Source organism: Psammomys obesus, unplaced genomic scaffold, assembly GCF_907164565.1.
Source record: "Psammomys obesus unplaced genomic scaffold, mPsaObe1.curated_primary_1811, whole genome shotgun sequence".
Classification (NCBI taxonomy): domain Eukaryota; kingdom Metazoa; phylum Chordata; class Mammalia; order Rodentia; family Muridae; genus Psammomys; species Psammomys obesus.
Window position 1 is genome coordinate 643,848 of NW_026585580.1, and position 18,987 is coordinate 662,834.

At 39.5% G+C, this 18,987-nt stretch overlaps 1 protein-coding gene across 1 annotated transcript in view; it reads right to left on the reverse strand.

The window, feature by feature from the left end:
* Kcnq5 (potassium voltage-gated channel subfamily Q member 5) overlaps positions 1-18,987 on the reverse strand; it is a 493,552-nt gene that overhangs the window by 63,854 nt on the left and 410,711 nt on the right. The window lies entirely within an intron of this gene.

Consider the following 18,987-nt stretch of genomic DNA (forward strand, 5'->3'; position numbering starts at 1 on the left):
TGTGTCTCCTGTCAGGGGATGTGTGCTTGCTCAAGTCTGTAGCACTGTGAAAGTGTCAGCTTTAATATGAAATGTGCAGGTTGAATAGTAATGTTTTCTCACCTGGGATATAGAGTGTAGCTGGTTTTAACTGCTTGGTAACACAGAATAAAGAGAGCAAACTGTGAAATACAGTGGCAAGTGCTGTAGACCATAGAGCTTCACGGTGCTGTACCAAATGCCATAATCCCTCAACCTCAGAGAATAAGAGGTAAGTTTTAGGAGTATTCAGCCTTTTGTTACAGTGTCAGAATCCACACAAAAGACAGGCAGTTTCAGAAGAATAGCTACGCATGTGAAGTGCTGTCTATCATAAATGAGACCCAGAATCTTCAAGGTCTGAGGCTTGTTAATTATCATGTTGCCCTTTGGCAATAGCTGCCTGGAAAACAACACCTGTGGCAGCAAAAGGACTTGGGAGGTTATTTGTGAAGAGCTGTGAGTTAAAACCCAGGGGAAAGGCCAACTATAGAGGCTTTTAAACAGTCACTGAAGGAAGAAAGCAGAGGAGATTTGCAAAAGAAAATAATTCTCGAGTTAGTCTAGCAAAGTCACTTGTCTTTACAGGAACAGATCTCAGTTTATCCTAATTACTTTGTTTTAAAAGACCACTACCTTTCTTTTTTTTTCGGGAGGGATTTTAACTTTTTTAAAAATTTATTTTTTCTATATTAATCACAAGTTATTTACTTTGTATCCCAGCCATAGCCCCCTCCTTCATTCCCTCCCAATCCCTCCCTCATCTTCTCCCTGCCCCTTTCCGAGTCCACTAATAGGGGAGGTCCTTCTTCCCTTCCATCTGACCCTAGCTTATCAGGTCTCTCCAGGACTGGCTGCAATGTCCTCTTCTGTGGCCTAGCAAGGCTGCTCCTCCCTCGGGGGGAGGGGGTTGAAGAACCTGCCCTTGAGTTCATGTCAGAAATATTCCCTGTTCCCCTTATTAGAGAACCCATTTGGACACTGAACTACCATAGGCTATATCCGAGCAGGGGTTCTAGGTTATATCCATACATGGCCCTTGGTTGGAGAAACAGTCTCATGAAAGACCCCTGTGCCCTGATATATTTGGTCCTTGTGGCACTCCTGTACTCTCCAGGTCTTACTAACTCCCCCTTCTTTCATATGATTCCCTGCACTCTGCCAAAGGTTTGGTTATGAGTCTTAGTATCTGCTTTGATACATTGGTAGGTAGAGTCTTTCAGAGGCCCTCTGTGGTAGGCTCTTGTTCTTTACTTGTTTTCTCCTACTTCCAATGTCCATCACATTTGTCTTTCTAAGTGAGGATTGGTCATCTTACCCCGAGTCCTCTTTCTTGTTTATCTTCTTTAGGTGTATAGATTTCAGTATATTTATTCTATCTTATAGGTCTATAAAAGTGAGTATATACCATGTATATCTTTCTGCTTTTGGGATACCTCACTCAGGATGATCGTTTCTAGGTCCCACCATTTGCCTGCAAATTTCATTATTTCCTCATTTTTAATTGCTGAGTAGTTTTCCATTGTGTAAAAGTACCACAATTTCTGTATCCATTCTTCAACTGAAGGACATCTGGGTTGTTTCCAGGTTCTGGCTATTACGAATAAAGCTGCTATAAATATGGTTGAACAAATGTCCTTGTTGTGTACTTGAGCATCTTTTGGATATATGCCTAGGAGTGGTATAGCTGGATCTTGAGGTTCACTATTCCTATTTGTCTGAGATAAGCATTGTCAGTATTTACAGTGTAGATGATGCACATCAATCAACTTCATTATAATAGATGAATCATAAAATTGCTATATAGTTTTTATTAAAGCTGCCTACCATCACAGATATGTAGTCTGTAGAAACATCGAGGTTCCAACCCATTTTTCACTCAGGTAAAGTTGTTACCAAACTCATGAAAACTACACTCTTGTACATGCTTTCTGCACGCACGTCTTTAGAGCACGTGATTATATAATATGCATTTGAAATAACCCCCAGAGGCCCAGCACTCCATCCTCCAGTTATTCTGCACTAAGGAACTCACAAGCACTTCTCACAATGAGAGCTAAATCCCCCATAGCCATGATGACTCGCTGTTACTTCAAACCACTTCTTGGACTACTGTCTGCAACTGGCTTTATGCACAGATGACCAAATCTGAGGTCAGTATGCCAGCACTGATGACTTGCAGGTTAGTTTTGGTTTGGTTGGGTTTTGAATGCTATTGTGAGCAGTCTATTTATTTGTTAAGGTGTCAGATTGTTACATTTTTTTTTTAAGATAGGGTTTCTCTGTGTAGTCCTGCTGTCCTGGAACTTGCTCTGTAAACCAGGCTGGCCTCAAACTCACAGAGATCTACCTTCCTCTGCCTCTGGAGTGCTGGGATTAAAGGCCTGTACCACCAATGCCGGGCACATTATCTGTTTTTAATAGAACATTTTCCAACATACACAAGCCATGCTTTCATATAAAATCCCCCATTTAGCTAAGCCTCTGCACAACTTATGTTTATAAGAGGACTGCACCCCCACCCCTGAGACCACTGCTCTTTCTCTGGACTCCTACTTCTACCAGGAAGTATGGTACTCTAGTTGTGAGAAGTTGTACTGTGGAGCATACCCTCCTCATAAAACTTGATGTGTGCTGCATCTCACAGACACCACCATACAATGATGCTTCTGTCTCCTATAAACAGATAATACCAGTAGCTACATGAGCATTGTTCTTAAGGAGAGGAACGTTGAAGCCATTGTTCCATTTCCATGCTGCAGTGAGGCAGGATAAATTATGTCTACAAGTTCTTTATTTCATGCCCTTTGTTCAGGAATACAGCTTGATGCTTCTGGTTTTTGTTTTGTTTTTAAGAGATTAGGGAGGAATGCCAATGTGCTTTCTTGGTGAAGCAAAAAACTGGTAGAATTGAAAAAAGAACAAAGAAATCCATAATTGTATTTGGGGGGCATTGCCATCCACTTTTCTTAGAAGTGATAGGACAGAAGTAATGGAGGGAAAGGCAGCAGGTCTACAGAATATCTGGATAATGGGATCTAGATAGTGATTCGCATCTTCCACAACCACAACAGAACATGCACCATCATCTTAGAAATGTCTTGATTCAGTTCTCATGTTCATTAAAATAAATTCAAGACAGAGCATGTTCTAAGTTGTCAGCAAACTTTGGCATTGAAAAGAATTAAACATGTTGTTGAATTAGAAGGGATTTCAATTATAAATCAGTAGTAAAAAGACAAGCAAGTCTCTAAACACGTGGAAAAATTTAAAATATACTTCTATGTATTTTATTAGCCAACATAAATCTCAGAGAAAATTACAAAATATAACTGAAAGACAATAATAATCCAACCTATCAAAATGTACATGTGAAACCACAGCAGTGAGGAGGGGGTAAATTCATATCACAAAAATGCTCACATTAGAAATGAAGCTCTCAAACTAGTAATCTAGGACCACAATTGAAAACTGGAGACCGAAGAATAAAACTAGCCCAAAGAAAGCAGAAAAAGGAAATAGCACACACAAGAGAAGAAAGTAAAGAAATAAACAAATAACAATTAACTAAACAGAAAATTTATGAAATTAGAAGGTAGTTCTATGAAAAAAAAATTAGTAAGATTGCTGAATCTTTTGTAAGTGGATAGAAATCACCCATGTCAGGAGTGTAACAGAGGGTGTCACTACAGGCATGGTGGCTGTGAAAAGTCAGTAACGAGTCTTTAAGAGAGTAGCTTCTGACGGTAACGGAGGACACAGTCTCACAGCAAACTCCCTTACCCTACAGCTCTCACAACCTGTCCGTGCCTTCTTATGCAGCAATGCCCCCTAAGCCTTAGGGGTGGGGGTGTTTTTTAAATGTGTGTGTAAAGCTCGAGCTCCACAACTCTGCATTGTGATCGGTTGTGGTGTTCTGTAGTGGTCTCCATCTGTTGTAAAGAGAAGTTTTCTTGATGAGGGGTAACGGTTACGTTCACTTGTAGGCATATAGACAAATGTTTAGACTCTAGTTAGGGATTATGCTGGATTAGAAAAGTAGGAAAGTGGTTTAAGTTCTGCTTCTAGTTCTGTGACTTCACTAGCCCTGAGTAGTTAGCTAGGTTTCCACTACTTGATTTCCTTTTTGTTGAGCTGTTGCGTGGGTCTTAACTTCAATTAGAGAGCTGTTGGTTTCTGCCACTACTGGACCCTTAGGATGATTGTGCTATGCTAGTCATTGTGTGGTTCGTAGATCGGGAAGGTCTTACCACGGTTGCCATGGTAGCCACGGTTGCCTAACTATGAGCTGAATAGCAACAGGGAAAAGCACCTAAGGCCTCAACCCTACACAAAGACTACAGGCAACTAAAGGATGCTAACTGTGGGAGAAATAGTCTTTCACAGGGGAAAGCACACCGATTTGTTTTACCCTACCAAATGATCAGCCCTGAAAGCATACATACAAGTAACAAACAGTTTGAGCATTTTTAGGAACATATATATGTGTGTAGCAACAATTAATAAGAAAAGAGGCCATGCACTTGAAAAAGAACAAGTAGAAAAATATGGGAAGGTTTGGAGAGGGGAAAATGATGTAATTATGTTATAATTTCAGAAAATAAAAGAAGCAATTAAAATCACAAAGGGATGCAAGGAAGGATGGTGTGAAGATAAGTCCAACAACTCAGAAAATTGGACAAAACCCATGAACAGAAAACAAAGAATTATCTGAATAGTTCTATAAACTATAAAAACTGAACCTATAATTAAAAAGCTTTTGAAAAAGCTGTGTCTAGGCCAAACAATTTCATTATTGAAACCAACTGAACAGAAAAAAAGAATCATGCTGCTTCTACACAATTTTTTCTAGAATACAGAAAACAAAAAAAAAAAAAAAAAAATTCTGTTTTCCCCTCCAAATTCACATAATTTCTTCTGGAAAAGAGAAAACATTCCTAATTCTCCCTCTGACTCCCACTGAGATAAGTTTTTGGTGGACAAACTATCTTGGCTTGGAGCATAGTGTGGAGCCCAGGCTGGCTTTGAACTTGTGATTCCTGCTATTCTACCTCCAGATGCTGGAACTAAAAGAATGTGTCAACAGATGCCCTGCACCTAATTCACTTTAAAGAAAGAAATAGCCTCTTGCTAGGGTTTCTAGCCTGGCCATGAATCCCTGGGCGAGAGCCATTTTACTGCCACATCTTTCTAAACAGCTGAGAAACACAAAGTATGCGTGGCTAAAGTTAATTGAAAAATAAACTAAAATTATGAGCAAATATCTCTCATAAGGTTAGATATAAAAACTTCAACAAAATATTAGCAAACCAAACCCACTAGTATGGGGAAAATATGCCAAGTAGGATTTATTTAAAGTATGTAAAGCTGGTTCAGTGTTTGAAACCAACTTAATGCGTTATGTCAACAAGCTGAAGAAGACAAAAAGTCACATGACCATATTAATTAATTCATAAAAGCCTTTGGCATCTTTTCCTTATAAAATTTTTAGCAATTTAGAATTAGAGGGTGGTTAATATTATCAACTTGATAAATATTATCTACAAACCCCCTGCAGTTAACATATTTAATGATGAAAAACTGAATACTATTTTCTAAAATCAAGAGTGAGGCAAGATGCCTTCATTCATCCTTATAATTAAAGATTTTACTATACATTATAATCATTAGAATGAAACTAATTAAGTAAATAAAAGATCCAATTTAGAAAGCCAAATAGAAACAGTCTGTATTAACCTAGCACTTATTGTCTAAACCTGTCCAAGAGTCTATGGATACAGTCTATGGATTTTAGTATAAAAAATACAGTAGACAAGGCTGGGCACGATGGCACACACCCTTAATCCCAGCATTTGGGGAGGCAGAGGCAGGAGGATCTTGGCGAGGTTGAGGCCAGTGTGGTCTACAAAGTGAGTCCAGCACAGCCACGGCTGCACAGAGAAACCATGTCTCAAACAAACAAACAAACAAACAAACAAACAAACAAACAAACAATTTAGTACACAAAAAAGTCAATCACATTGCACAAAATCCTGGTATATGCAAAGACTACGGTGTAGACCAAATTCACAATATAATATTATTTACAGCCTTTCCAAATTAAAAAAAAATGACATTCAGACATAGCACATACAACTTATATTTAGTGAAGATTACAAACTACTAATGAAAGAAATAAGTGAAGACTCAAATAAGTGGGAAAAACCTCAGCTTTGTTAACCAGAGTAGTTAATATAAAGATGCCCTGTTAAAATCTCAGAAAATCTTCTTGGGGATACACACTTATTCCATATTGTATGGAAATTTAGAGGCCTTTGAAATCTTAAGACAGTTTGGTAAAGATGAAAGGAATCGCTTTATACAACATTAGAGTGTATTATATGGCTCCAGCAACCACAATTTGTGTGGTATTTGCAGAAGGACAGACATACAGAGCAGTAGGTGAAATAAGGAATCTCAGAAGTAGAACCTTGCCCATAAACAGGAAGGAAAGATGAGAGGAAGAGAAGAAGAAGAAAAGGACAGAGTAAATAAGCAAATAAGGAGACGGATGGAGTAAGCAGGGGAAGCTGAGGAGAGGGAAAGAAATGGAAGGGGAGGAAGCAAGACCCCCAGACGCATACTTCACAGCTTACTCTAAAATCAGCAAGACATGAACCTCGTATAGTGGCAGCACTTGGAAGGCAGAAGAAGGCAGATCTCTGTGAGTTCAAGGCCAGCACAGTCTATAAAGGAAGTTTCAGGCCAGCCAGATCTGCACAGTGAAACCTTGTCTCCAAAGAGCAGAGGGCATAAATATTAACACCAGAAAACTTCCAGTGAAACCGTACACAAGGCCTGCACAAGCCTGACTCGGATAAAATCCCAGCGTTTAAAGAAGGGAAGCAGACACAAATTCCTATCCCTAGTAAGAAGCTATTTGCAAGTGATAGCTGATGAGAGAGGAAAAATCAGCTCTCTGCAGGGGAGTGACACTGGGTATATTAAACACACTTCAAGACAAGGCCACATGCTCAAGAGTAACTGGCCAGGGCAACCCAACTCCAGAGGTTTTTTTATTTTATTTTATTTTGGTTTTGTGTGTGTATTTTTAAAAGAGAAACACAAAACAAACAAACAAACAAACTATGAAGCTGAGTGGGGAAGGAGGTGGGGGAAAGATCAGGCAGGAGTTGGGAAGGGGACAGAGTATGATGAAAATATATAGTTCGAAATTCTTAATAAATAAGGCAAAAGTATAATAGAAAATTTTACATGTCTGACCCAAGTGTTAGTACAGTTGACACTAAAAACACAAATATTAAAAGCAAACTTGCACCCTGCCAAAATTAAACATTGTTGCTTGGAGAAATCTCAAGTCAGAAAATGAAAATGTAAATTACAGATTAGAAGAAAATATTTGCAAGCCATGAATTTGATGAGGAACAAGTATTTAGAAGACATAGAAAATAAAAACATAAAAACTAACAGTACTAAGTCAAAAAATCAATTAAAAGATTGGCAAAGGATATCATTAAGATACTCAATATATATTGAATATATATACATACAACACACATATGTATTAGAAGAAATAGGTAACAAGGACATAGTTGAAATGCTATTTGGGGTCATTAGCCCCCAGGGAAATGCAAATTAAAATCTCAATGAGAAACCATCACATAGCACTCAGAGTTGTTAAAATAAAAAGAAATAATGATAGCCAGGTGATGTGGTACATGCCTGTAATACCAGCATGAGGAGGCAGAGGCCGGTGGGTCTCTGTGAGTTTGAGGCCAGCCTGCTCTACAAAGCGAGTCCAGGACAGTCAAGGCTACACAGAGAAGCCATGTCTTGAAAAACCAACCAGATAGACAGACAGACAGACAGACAGACAGATAGACAGATAGACAGACAGGCAGGCAGGCAGGCAGACAGATAGATAGATAGTAACGACAGTCAGCAAAGGCAGAAAATGTTGAGGAGGCTCTGGGGCAACAGTTATTCACACAATGCCTATGGTGGGACAAAATAGGGTCTGTAGAAATGCAGATTGGTAACGTCTTACTAAAGTAACAGAGTTGACATACAGCAACTATTGTATTCTTGGGTATTCATGCTAAAGAAAAAAAAGCATGATTATACAAAAACCCAGACATGAATGATTTATTCAGGTTTATTCGTGATTACCAAAGGCTGGAACATCTCGGGTATCGTTCCCGAGATTAAAACATTAAAGAAGCTATGTGTGGTATATCCATACCAACAAATGTTATTCAACAATAAAAATGAGCTAACTGATATATACAACTGGGAAAAAATCACTAGGGAGTGTGGCTGAGTGGAGAAAACCCAATTCTAGCAGGTTCCACACCACTATCCCTTTTATAATCACTTTAAAAAAAGATAAAAACTGTTTAGAAACAGAGATGAGTGTTGCTCAGTTGGGTTGCTGTGAAGGGATGGGTGAAGGAAAGGAGGGCAGGATCCTTTATAAAGGCGCCACTTGAAGGTGGGGAAATAATGCAGTAGGTGCTTGAGGACCTGAGTTCAGTCCTCAGAACATGTATAACAAGACACAGACACACAGACACACACACAGACACACACACACACACACATACAGAGAGAGAGAGACAGAGAGACAGAGAGAGAGAGAGAGAGAGAGAGAGAGAGAGAGAGAGAGAGATGCTGTGTTTGGTATCATATGTTTCTAAGCCCAGGGCTGGGAACATAGAGACAAACAGGTGCCTGGGGCTTGCTGGTCAACCAGCCTAGGATAGTGAGTCCTAGGCTAATAAGAGACCCTGTCTTAAAAACAAACAAAACAAAACAAACAAACAAACAAAAAACCCCACGACAGCAACAAGGTGCATGCACCAGAGGAATGACACCAAATCTTATCTCTTAGCCACCACACAAACATATATACATTTGCATTTATGAAACAGCACACACACACACACATTCACACACACGGACACACAGGTAGCTTGACTGATCCTTGAGGTGATGGAAATGATCAGAACCTAGATTGTTGCCTTAAATACTCAAGCTTCCACTTGTGATACATACAACCAATTTAAAACTAGCAAAACCTGAATGAGACCTAAGGAGTCTACCAATATTTTTGTCTTAGTTGTAATATTGTATGCTACCTAAATTGGACAAAGTGGACACAGGCTATTTCTACTGTTCTTTCCAATAACATATGACTCTAATTATCTTGATGAAAATTTCAGTGAAGAAAGTCACTGCCAGTGAACATATTATGGGTTAGTCTCAAAAGAAGGAATATATTCTTCATGTCCAGTTGGCTAGGACTCAGCATCACCATGCTTAATGTACTCTCTACCTTGCCATTTATGTGGAGTCTTCATACTCAAACGAATTAAAGTTCTGTTCAGTTGAAATAATCTGAATGACTTTAAATGTTCGCACAGGATGACTGAAGTTAGAGGCAATTCTTTATCAGCTTTGAGACAGGTCCTCTTGTGTTACTGTCCATTCATAGGTTAAATAAGTTCTTCCTTGGTTTAACTAAATTTGCCACCATTTACTTAAAGGACTGTATGTATATAAAGGGGAGAATATTCAAAATAATTGATCTTCTTGGAGAAAAGTTTACAGTTGATGCTACCAATAATGGATCTATCCTTCTCTATTGAAGCCCATAGGAGGTTGACTTTGACAGCCTTCTACAGAGCCCAGGATAACACTAAATATTTATCATCTGTCTTGAAGGAGTTGTCCTGTTGCAGCAATATTCATCACATCATGTTGGTAAACATAGGACAGCTTTCTTATTTTCCTTAAATAAGAAGGGGCCAGTTAGAAGCTTCAGTAGATAAAGGCACTTGCTGCCAAGTTCGACCTACACGGTGGAAGAAGAGAAATGACTATTGCTAGTTTTGAAATAATTTCCACATATGTATCTGTGCACAGATGCCACTTATCACCCCCATCCACCCACCCCCATACAAATAACCAACCAGCTCACTTCATTTTAAAAGGACTAAGAAAATGTATATAAAAATCAAGAAGTCTAAGGGTGATACAGCTAGCCTGAATTCTATCTAACGGTCTTTGAGATTACTTATCATTAACATTTCTTCCCAGATAATAAGGAAGTCTACCCACATGAGACTTTTTCATTGATAAAGATGACTTTGCTATATATTGTTTGATGTTTACAGTCTGTTTATGAAGTTTGTTTACAGGCCACTCTGAAAATAGTTTTAGGTGCAGATTTATTTTTTATTTTTGGTACAGATTCAGAATTCCTAAAGGCACATGTCATGTTCTAGTTGTTTTCTCATTAACTAACAGCATTGTTAATTAAAGCAGTGACCGATATCTAATTTACAAGCTGTCTACTGTGACTGTTAGTTACTGGTTTATTGCTTTTCTGCCATGAAATAGCATGTATGTGTGTGTGTATGTGTGCATGTGTGTGTGTGAGAGAGAAGAACTGCCAACATTACAAACCTCCTGACATTTACCAGTTTGTAAAGAGCTGTGGTTAATTAAACACACAGAATGTAACTATTGCTTCTATTCAGAATATCACCTCCATCGATTCTTAGCTACTTCTGCTCCGTTCTTTGTATGTGCCCATATTTAAGGCAACACAAAGCTAGTGAACCATCAGGACAGGTCACATAGTCCCTGCAGGAAAATCATTTGTGACACGGATGGAAAAGAAAAGCATCAGTCAGAAGGATTGCTGGTTACGTTTGGTGTAACATGGAAAATTCCATCAGAACAATACACATTGAAAGATGCTGTGAAGATCTGGAAATGACTCTTTGCTGAAACTGGAATATGAAAATAAATGAACCAAAAATCAATCATTTCTTGGAATTTTGTCTCTTTGGAAAAATATTCTTAAAAGCATGCCTTCTAGAGCTAGAGAGATGGTTCATTAGTTTGGAACACAAGCTACTCTTCCAGAGGACCTGGGTTCAATTTCCAGCATGCACATGGGAGCTTTGAACATCTATAAATTCAGTTAAAGGGGATCTGAGGCCCTCTTCTGGCTCCTACCGCACTGCATTCACATGATCCACAGACATCCTACACCCCTACACATAAAATCATTTATAAATAGTTAAATAAAAATATGCCTCTGGAGCATTACTGAGAGAATATCACATACTGTTATCAGCTTAGTTTTCAAATGTCTCCTTATTTTGGACAAATAAAGTATTATACATTCTGTTAGTGTAGATGAGGAGAATTAGAGAAAGCTAATGCTTTACCGAACAGAACAGTTCTTTCTGGATTGAAGGCAAATAAATGCTTTCGAATCAGGTCTTTGTGGTGTTGGTAGTGGTGAGCAGGCAACGAAACTTTCCTAAAGTGCTTAGCCTGTGGGAGGTGGTGTGTGGATGAGGACACAGCAGTGGGGCATGGATGAAGAAAGCAGAATGAGGGGTGAAGGGGCACCGAAGCTCTCAGCCTTGCAAAACAAATGCTTCAGAGAGTTTTGAAGCATGAACCTGAGGTACCTCATTGGCTGAAAGGAATGGGAAAAAACGGCTAGGTAAATGCATAAGTAGAATCAGAAAAATACAGTGTCTGTCAATCATCCCTCTTTTGGGTAATTAAATCTTACATTTCTCTAAATATGTTTTAGCTTTTCAAGTTTTTCGCTTTTTGAAATCTGTCTCTTCTGGAAAGGAAGTCAGGTAACCATGTCTTATAAGATGGATCTTACCTCATGTTCTTCAGAGGAGAAAGAAAGAAAGACAGTTTATTATTCTCATGTTGAGCATGTTTAAGACATAGTTCTCAAATGTCCTGAGTTTTTGAGGAAAACAGAAATTCAAGATGCTGCTAAGGTAGTTCCTGTAGGCCAAACAGAAGGATTCTGTTTATTTTAGTCTCACTGAAATCCAAGGGTGTACTACTGGACTGGCCAAACCTTGGGAACTTGGAGTTGATAATGACCCTGTAATTTTCTTACTGGTAGAACATAGAGAGAGCAGTCATAGGTCTTAGAGAACATGGCTTTCAGAGAGGAAAAGACCATGTAGTGTTAGAGAAAGACAGAAAAAACATACTATATGACTATCTTAGTTAGGGTTTTATTGCTCTGACGAGACACCATGACCACGATAACTCTTATAAAGGAAAACATTTAATTGGGGCTGGTTTACAGTTTCAGAGGTTTATTCCATTGTTACCATCGTAGGAAAAAAAAAAATGTAAGCATGCAGGCATACAAGGTGTTGGAGTTGCTGAGAGTTCTACATCTGAATCTACAAGCAGCAGGACACTGTGAACTAAATGGATTTAGCTTGAACATAGCAGACCTCAAAGCCCACCCCCACAGTGACACAGTTCCTCCAACAAGGCCACACTCACTCCAACAAGGCCACACCTCTTAATAGTGCAACTCTCTGTGAACCAAACATCCAAACACATGAGTCTATGGGAGCTATTCCTATTCAATCTACCACAGTGATCTTTATCTTGTTCCCTAGGAATTGTTTCAGAGCTTCATTAAGTTATCAGGAGAAAAAAGTCTTGTCTATCAGGTCTCATCAGGAGTGGCTGCACTGTCTTCCTCTGTGGCCTGGTAAAGCTGCACCTCCCTGAGGGGGAGTTGATCAAAGAGCAGGCCAATTCGTTTATGTCAGATACAGTCCCTGTTCCCATTACTAGGGAACCCACTTGGGCACTGAGCTGCCATGTACTACATCTGTGCAGGGGTTCTAGGTTATCTCCATGGATAGTCCTTGGTTGGAGTATCAGTCCCAGAAAACGCCCCTGTATGCAGAATTTTGGGTTCTGTTGCTCTCCTTGTGGAGCTCCTGTCCCCTTCAGGTCTTTCTCCCCCGTCTTTCATAAGATTCCCTGCACTGTGCCCAAAGTTTGGTTATGAGTCTCAGCATCTGCTTTGATACCCTGTAGGGTATAGATTTTCAGAGGCTCTCTGTGGTAGGCTCCTGTCCTGTTCCCTCTTTTCCCCCTCTTCTGATGTCCATCTTCTTTGCCTTTCTGAATGAGGATTGAGCATCTTACCCAGAGTCCTCCTTCTTGATTAGCTTCTTTAGGTGTACAGTTTAAGAGAATGCAGCCACTCCTGATGAGACCTGATAGACAAGAATCAGATGGAAGGGGAGGAGGACCTCTCCTATCAGTGGACTGGGGGAGGGGCATGGGTGGAGAAGAGGGAGGGAGGGTGGAATTGGGAGGGAAAGAGGGAGAGAGCTACAGGTGGGATACAAAGTGAATACACTGTAATTAATAAAAATAAAAAGTAAACAGACTTTGCAAAAAGAGAAGAACAAAAGAAATTAGATAAAAAAAAGAAAAAATCTTGATAAATTCCTAAGTTACCTCATCTTCCTTCTAGATTTCCTGTAAAATAGGAACCATTTTGATGCAAAGTCTATATTTGCTTTTCTCATCTCTTACTCATTATTATTTTTTTCCCGTTATAAGCACCAAAGTCCTCTCTATTACTTAGAATTACATATGTGTTTCATCACTCTAGCATGAACCGTTGGTTGTTAGGGACTTCATGTGCAAACACTGTATCCTTTGATAAGTTTTAGGTGTAATATAACACACACTTCACTCTGTTCATATTACATGTGCACCTGTATGCACAAAAGCTTTCAGAACCTGATGCTGGGACACAGCCAGCTAGACTCATGCTGGCAAGCACAACAGGCAAAAATCGAAGAATGCAAATCTGCAGGGAGAAAAGGGTTGGGGAAACAGTTCAATTTGTCAAGTGCTGGTTGAGCAAGAGTGAGGATGGAGATCCCTCCTTGAGAATGGAGCCCCAGCAACCACATAAAAGTGTACATTTGCAGTGCCATTGCTGAAGGGAGGGCAGAAGCAGGCAGATCATAGAGGCTCCCTGGCCAGCCAGTCTTGTAGAAGTGGTGAGTTCTGGGTTCAGAGGGAGATGGTCTCAAAAATTAAGGTGGATTTCAGGAATATATCCCATTTAGCATGGAGTATTCCAATCTCTTACTCTCTGCACGTTGTCCCTTTGTGGGTCTCTGCATTAGTTCCCTTATACTGTAACAGAAAGCATCTTTGGTGAGGGCTAAGAGACACATGTCACTATGGATCTAGCAGAATGTCATCAGGATCATTTTATTGCTTTCTTAGCAGAACAATAGTATTTGGGTTTTCCCTATGCCCATGGCCTATCAAGTCTCAGGTTTTTGGCAATCTAAGCAGTGTCCTACCCAAGCATAGGTTCTGTCTCATGGAGTGGCCTTAAGTCCAATCAGCAAGTAGTTGCTTAGTTATTTCCAAGTTAGTACTACAATAGAACCAACATATCATGCAAGCATGTCACCATTGAGGATTGTAGGGTTTGTAGCAGGGTTGGTGGTTACCTTTCTCCTCTGGTAGCATGCAGAATACTATTCAGTATCAAGACCACTAGTTAATAGGGATGAAAGATCTAGTTAGGCACCAGCTTGTCTTCTCTGTGTTCAATAAAATGTGTAATCAAACCCCTTCTCTCACAGCTCATGGAGCTATGGTGAAGAAAAGGCAGAAAGATTGTTAGAACCAGAGATCTTCGTAGACTTTTTATCTGATATTACTTTGTTTGGGTATTTTTTGTCCTATTGATCTTTCGATTATATATTATGGTTTCTAATTTTGTGTTTTTATGGGTTTTCTTTGTTTCTTTTTTTTTTAAATTGAGGTGTGTGTATTTGTGTGTGTGTATGTGTGCGCGCGCACACACGTGTTTGCTTGCTTGCCTGCCTATTTTCTAAAGAGAGACAGAAAGGTCATCAGGGTGGATGGGTGAGGAGGTGGAAAGTATCTAAGAGGAGTTGGGGGAAGAGAGACCATGATAAAAATACAATGCAAGAACTTTTTTCCAAAAAACCCAAAAGATAAAGAGAGACTAAGGAAGATACCCGAGACTGACCTCTGGCTTCCAAACGCATAAGCATGCATGACAAACACATAAAACACACACACACACACACACACACACACACACACACACACACACACATACTCACACTCTTTCACACACACAAATTAAAAATATTTAAAAAAAACCCCACATCTATAGGGGTTCTACAAATCAAACATACTCACAAACACAAAGTACATATTGGCTTTCAGTGTAATCTCTGGTAGACAAAAAAGTTAACTATTTTCAAAGTACATACATCAATGTCACGGAAACAATATTCCATTAATAACATTTCCTAAACTGAGGGAACATTTGAAGATTTCTATCATTTTGAACATCTAGATGACAAAGAAGTTTTCAATTTATGTGCCCTTATTTTTATAGCTTAAATTTTATTATCTATGTAACTATTCATAGTCTATCCTTTATGAAATCTGTCACAGTTCTGAGATATTTACTTATATTTCTAATTGTTTTAACTCATCCATCAAAATCATTCAAAGCCAGTCATGCTATAAATCAAATCAGTTCTTCAGCTGAGTATGAGAAATGCTGTGGTTGCAGATACTCCTGAGGTAACTTAATGTTTTCTTCTGCCTGTTGTTCCTCTGAACCTCTCCACAACAAATGGAGGGCAAATGTCTTTTGTACCTACTGGCTTAAGAGAAATGGGGGATGATGACTACAAGTAATAAGCTCTCTGGGAATTTTCCAAGTGTTTTAGGACCCCAAACTTTAGGATTCTTAAACAAAACATCTCAAATGACAAACATATATCAGTACAGCAATTTCTTTCTTTTCTTTTTCACGAATTCACTTTCTGATCACCATCTGTTTCTCTACAGTTTCTTCCTTGAAGAGAAAGTGATTTATCTTGCTAGGTCCAGCCTTCATCTTACACAGAGGAGGCTTCTTATGCATGGATGCCATCACTCTTCTCTGTCAAGAAGAGGACTCGGAAACACATTACTATTGAATCTCACATCTCTTTATTAACAAGCCACTGCCTGCTCAAGCCACTCTTATGGGTGATGGCCTCCATCCATAGGCTAAATTGCTATCGTTCGGGCAGATCTGAAAAAATCACTCAGGGGATGAGGCAACTGGTACATCGCAGTAACTTGAAGCCGTTCTGCTTTCTTGCTCCTGGTTGTAGATTTATTCTTACCTGGCAACATGATGCTTGATTTGAAATTTACAGTAGTAGTATAATTATACACGAGAACAATAATATACAATGCTAACCAATAAAGCATCCTGAAACACAATTAATGATCTGAGCCATGAAAACAGGCTTATCTACTTGTGGGCTCTATGGGACCTTAACAGGAAGTAGGTTTAGACAAAAATAACTGTCTACCCAATGTAAGGGTCTGCCCCAGAAAAGAATGCACTGGAGAGAGAAAGCACACTTCCTCCCATCCCCTAGGCAGCACAGAATGCCTGAATAGATAGATGCAAAGTGATACAGCAGTGTCAGGTTGACCTTTTGTAAAATCGAGACAAGAAGAATCCCAGAGCAAGGTACACTGGAAATAAATTTACCATCTGGTAAGAGTGAATGCTGCAGGGGTTGGGGGTGGTGGTGGGAGGCTGGTAGTTTGTTCTGCAAGAAAAATGAGAAGGAATCTATAAGGCTGCATTCTCCTCTTGAAGCAAAGAGGGCTCTGGGAAATTTCTGTGGTCGAAAAGGAAACAGTTCTCTCACCTCTCTTGATTGTATCCTACTTTTCATCCTTGTTTACCTTCTTAGGCTTGTTCATCAAGCCTATATTAGGACAGCTATATTAGGCTCCTGTCTGCAAGCACAGCACAATATCATTAATTGTCTCAGGGGTTGCATTTCTCTCATGAGGTGGGTCTCAGGTCGGGCCAGGCATTGGTTGGATATTCCCTCAATCTCTGCTCTGTCTTTATCCCTAGTGGATCAAAGACCTCAAAATAAATCCAGAAACACTAAATCTATTAGAAGAGAAATTTGGGATCAGCCTTGAACTCATTGGCACAGGAGACAATTTCCTGAACAGAACACCAAGAGCTCAGATCAACAATTAATAAATGAGACCTCATGAAACTGAAAAGCCTCTTGTAACGGAAAGGACACTGTCAATAGAACAAAATGTCAGATCTTAACCAACCCTACATCTGACAAAGGGCTAATATCAAAAATATATTAAGAGCTCATCTCATCTCTTGAAAAACAAGGAACAGAGCTGTAAGCAAGCCACATCCAAAGAAGAAAACATACCTAAGAGGAACTGAAGACTAGTTTCATATATCTAAGATTGGTATCTCATCATAAAGTATAAATGGATTTTGCTTTGGAAAGTTCCCACTTTGATTTCTTTCATTGCTTCACTCTGGTTTTATTTTTTGCATGGTAAACATGGTTTCAATGGAAACTCATCTTTTTTAGGCACACAGATTCAATTCATTACTTTTATTCAGACTCCACTACTTCAGAATTTAACTTCACAAACATTTGAACAAAACTTATTTTGAACCACGAATCAAAAGAGGAATTACCAGACAAATTTAGAACAGTTAGAGAAAAGGGTGGGGGGGGGGCTTAGCATTTTTAAGATGAACCACTTTCCAAGATTCTAAATAGCACTTATTTGCATTTAAACAATTAATGGAATAATTACAGCCAAGCCATCTTGTTAATTAAAGAAAACCCAGCAGGACATTTTTTTGACAACAGTTTGTAAGCAGAGATTCCTTAAGTATCATTGCAATGGCACTGGTAAGAGGTAGGCTTCCTCTCTCATTCAAATTACCCCCTTCAAATGATCTTATGTGTTTCCAAAGCACTGAGGTTATTATCCTAATAAGCTACAGTTATGTGGAATAAAGTAAATTGCAAATATGTATTAGTCTGTCCCATAGGTGGCTTCAAGGATCCTCTGATCTGCAGAGGCCACTCCCAGCCTAGCAGAAGCATGACAAGCAGGAGCAGAAGGAAGAGTCTATAGGTAGCCCAAGGGGGCTTGAGATCTGTTTCCACAGTCCCATCCCATCTGGTTCCTTATTCTAAAATTGAATGATCTCTTGTGCTCCTTTTTCTACATGTACAAAGAGGTACATAGACCTGCACAAACATACATGCTTCCTTGCCGCTTTCTCCTTAATAATAGCCTGATCACTGATTGAAGAGAATGCTAGAGAGGGTGCAGCTCTGAGATGTGAAGAAGGAACAAGGAACTAGTTTGGAAGACAGGGTGCTGGAGCCTGCTAGCAGAGTCGAACAATTCTCCAGTGGGGAGTGAGGATTGAAAGAAAATTAAAAAGACCAACCCACTACACATGGGCTCTGTTCGAGAGGGCTGCCAGTAGAAAATGTCACACTGGTTTATTCCATAATTCCTTCTTACAGTCAGAACAAGGCACTTCGATACAATTAAGGGGTTCCAGACGTCAAACTTGTTTACCTCAACCACTTTTCTGTGTGATCCTCACACAAACAAAAGGAAATGAACTTGGCAAAACATCCTGCTTATCTCTGTCTCCAGGTGAATGCCAGAATGAAAGCAAGCAGCTCTCCACAAAAGAGACTAAATAGAGGCACAGGAGAGGTGGGAATGAGAAACAGCCACTGTGGGCTTTTAGGTATCTCTATAGACTCTCACTTTTACTGAGGGGTCTGGATAGTGGGTTTTCTTGTCTTGGCCCTCAGCAGGTTTGGATGAAGAACCAGGTACTCACAGATGACCCAACAAGCATACCATGGAATATGGGACATGGTTTATCTGTAGACTTCTTTGGAGCAGAAGGGCAGGAAGGAAAATCTAAGCTGAGGACAAGGCATTCTCCACACGTTCTAAAACAAGAATCTTAAAAATATAAATATATCATATCCTCATTAAATGTTTCTCCATAATTGTCAGAATCTTCAGAATAGAACCCACTATTCTTCTTGCCAAATGCCAACCCACAGATCATCAGTCTCATTCTTCAACATGGTCATAAACAAATGAGTTCCCTAGAGTGGCTTTGATGTGATGAGAAGCAACGTTAGACGTGATAGTGTTTTAGTTGGCTTCACTCTTGCTATGATGGAACACTGCCCCAAAGCAACTTAA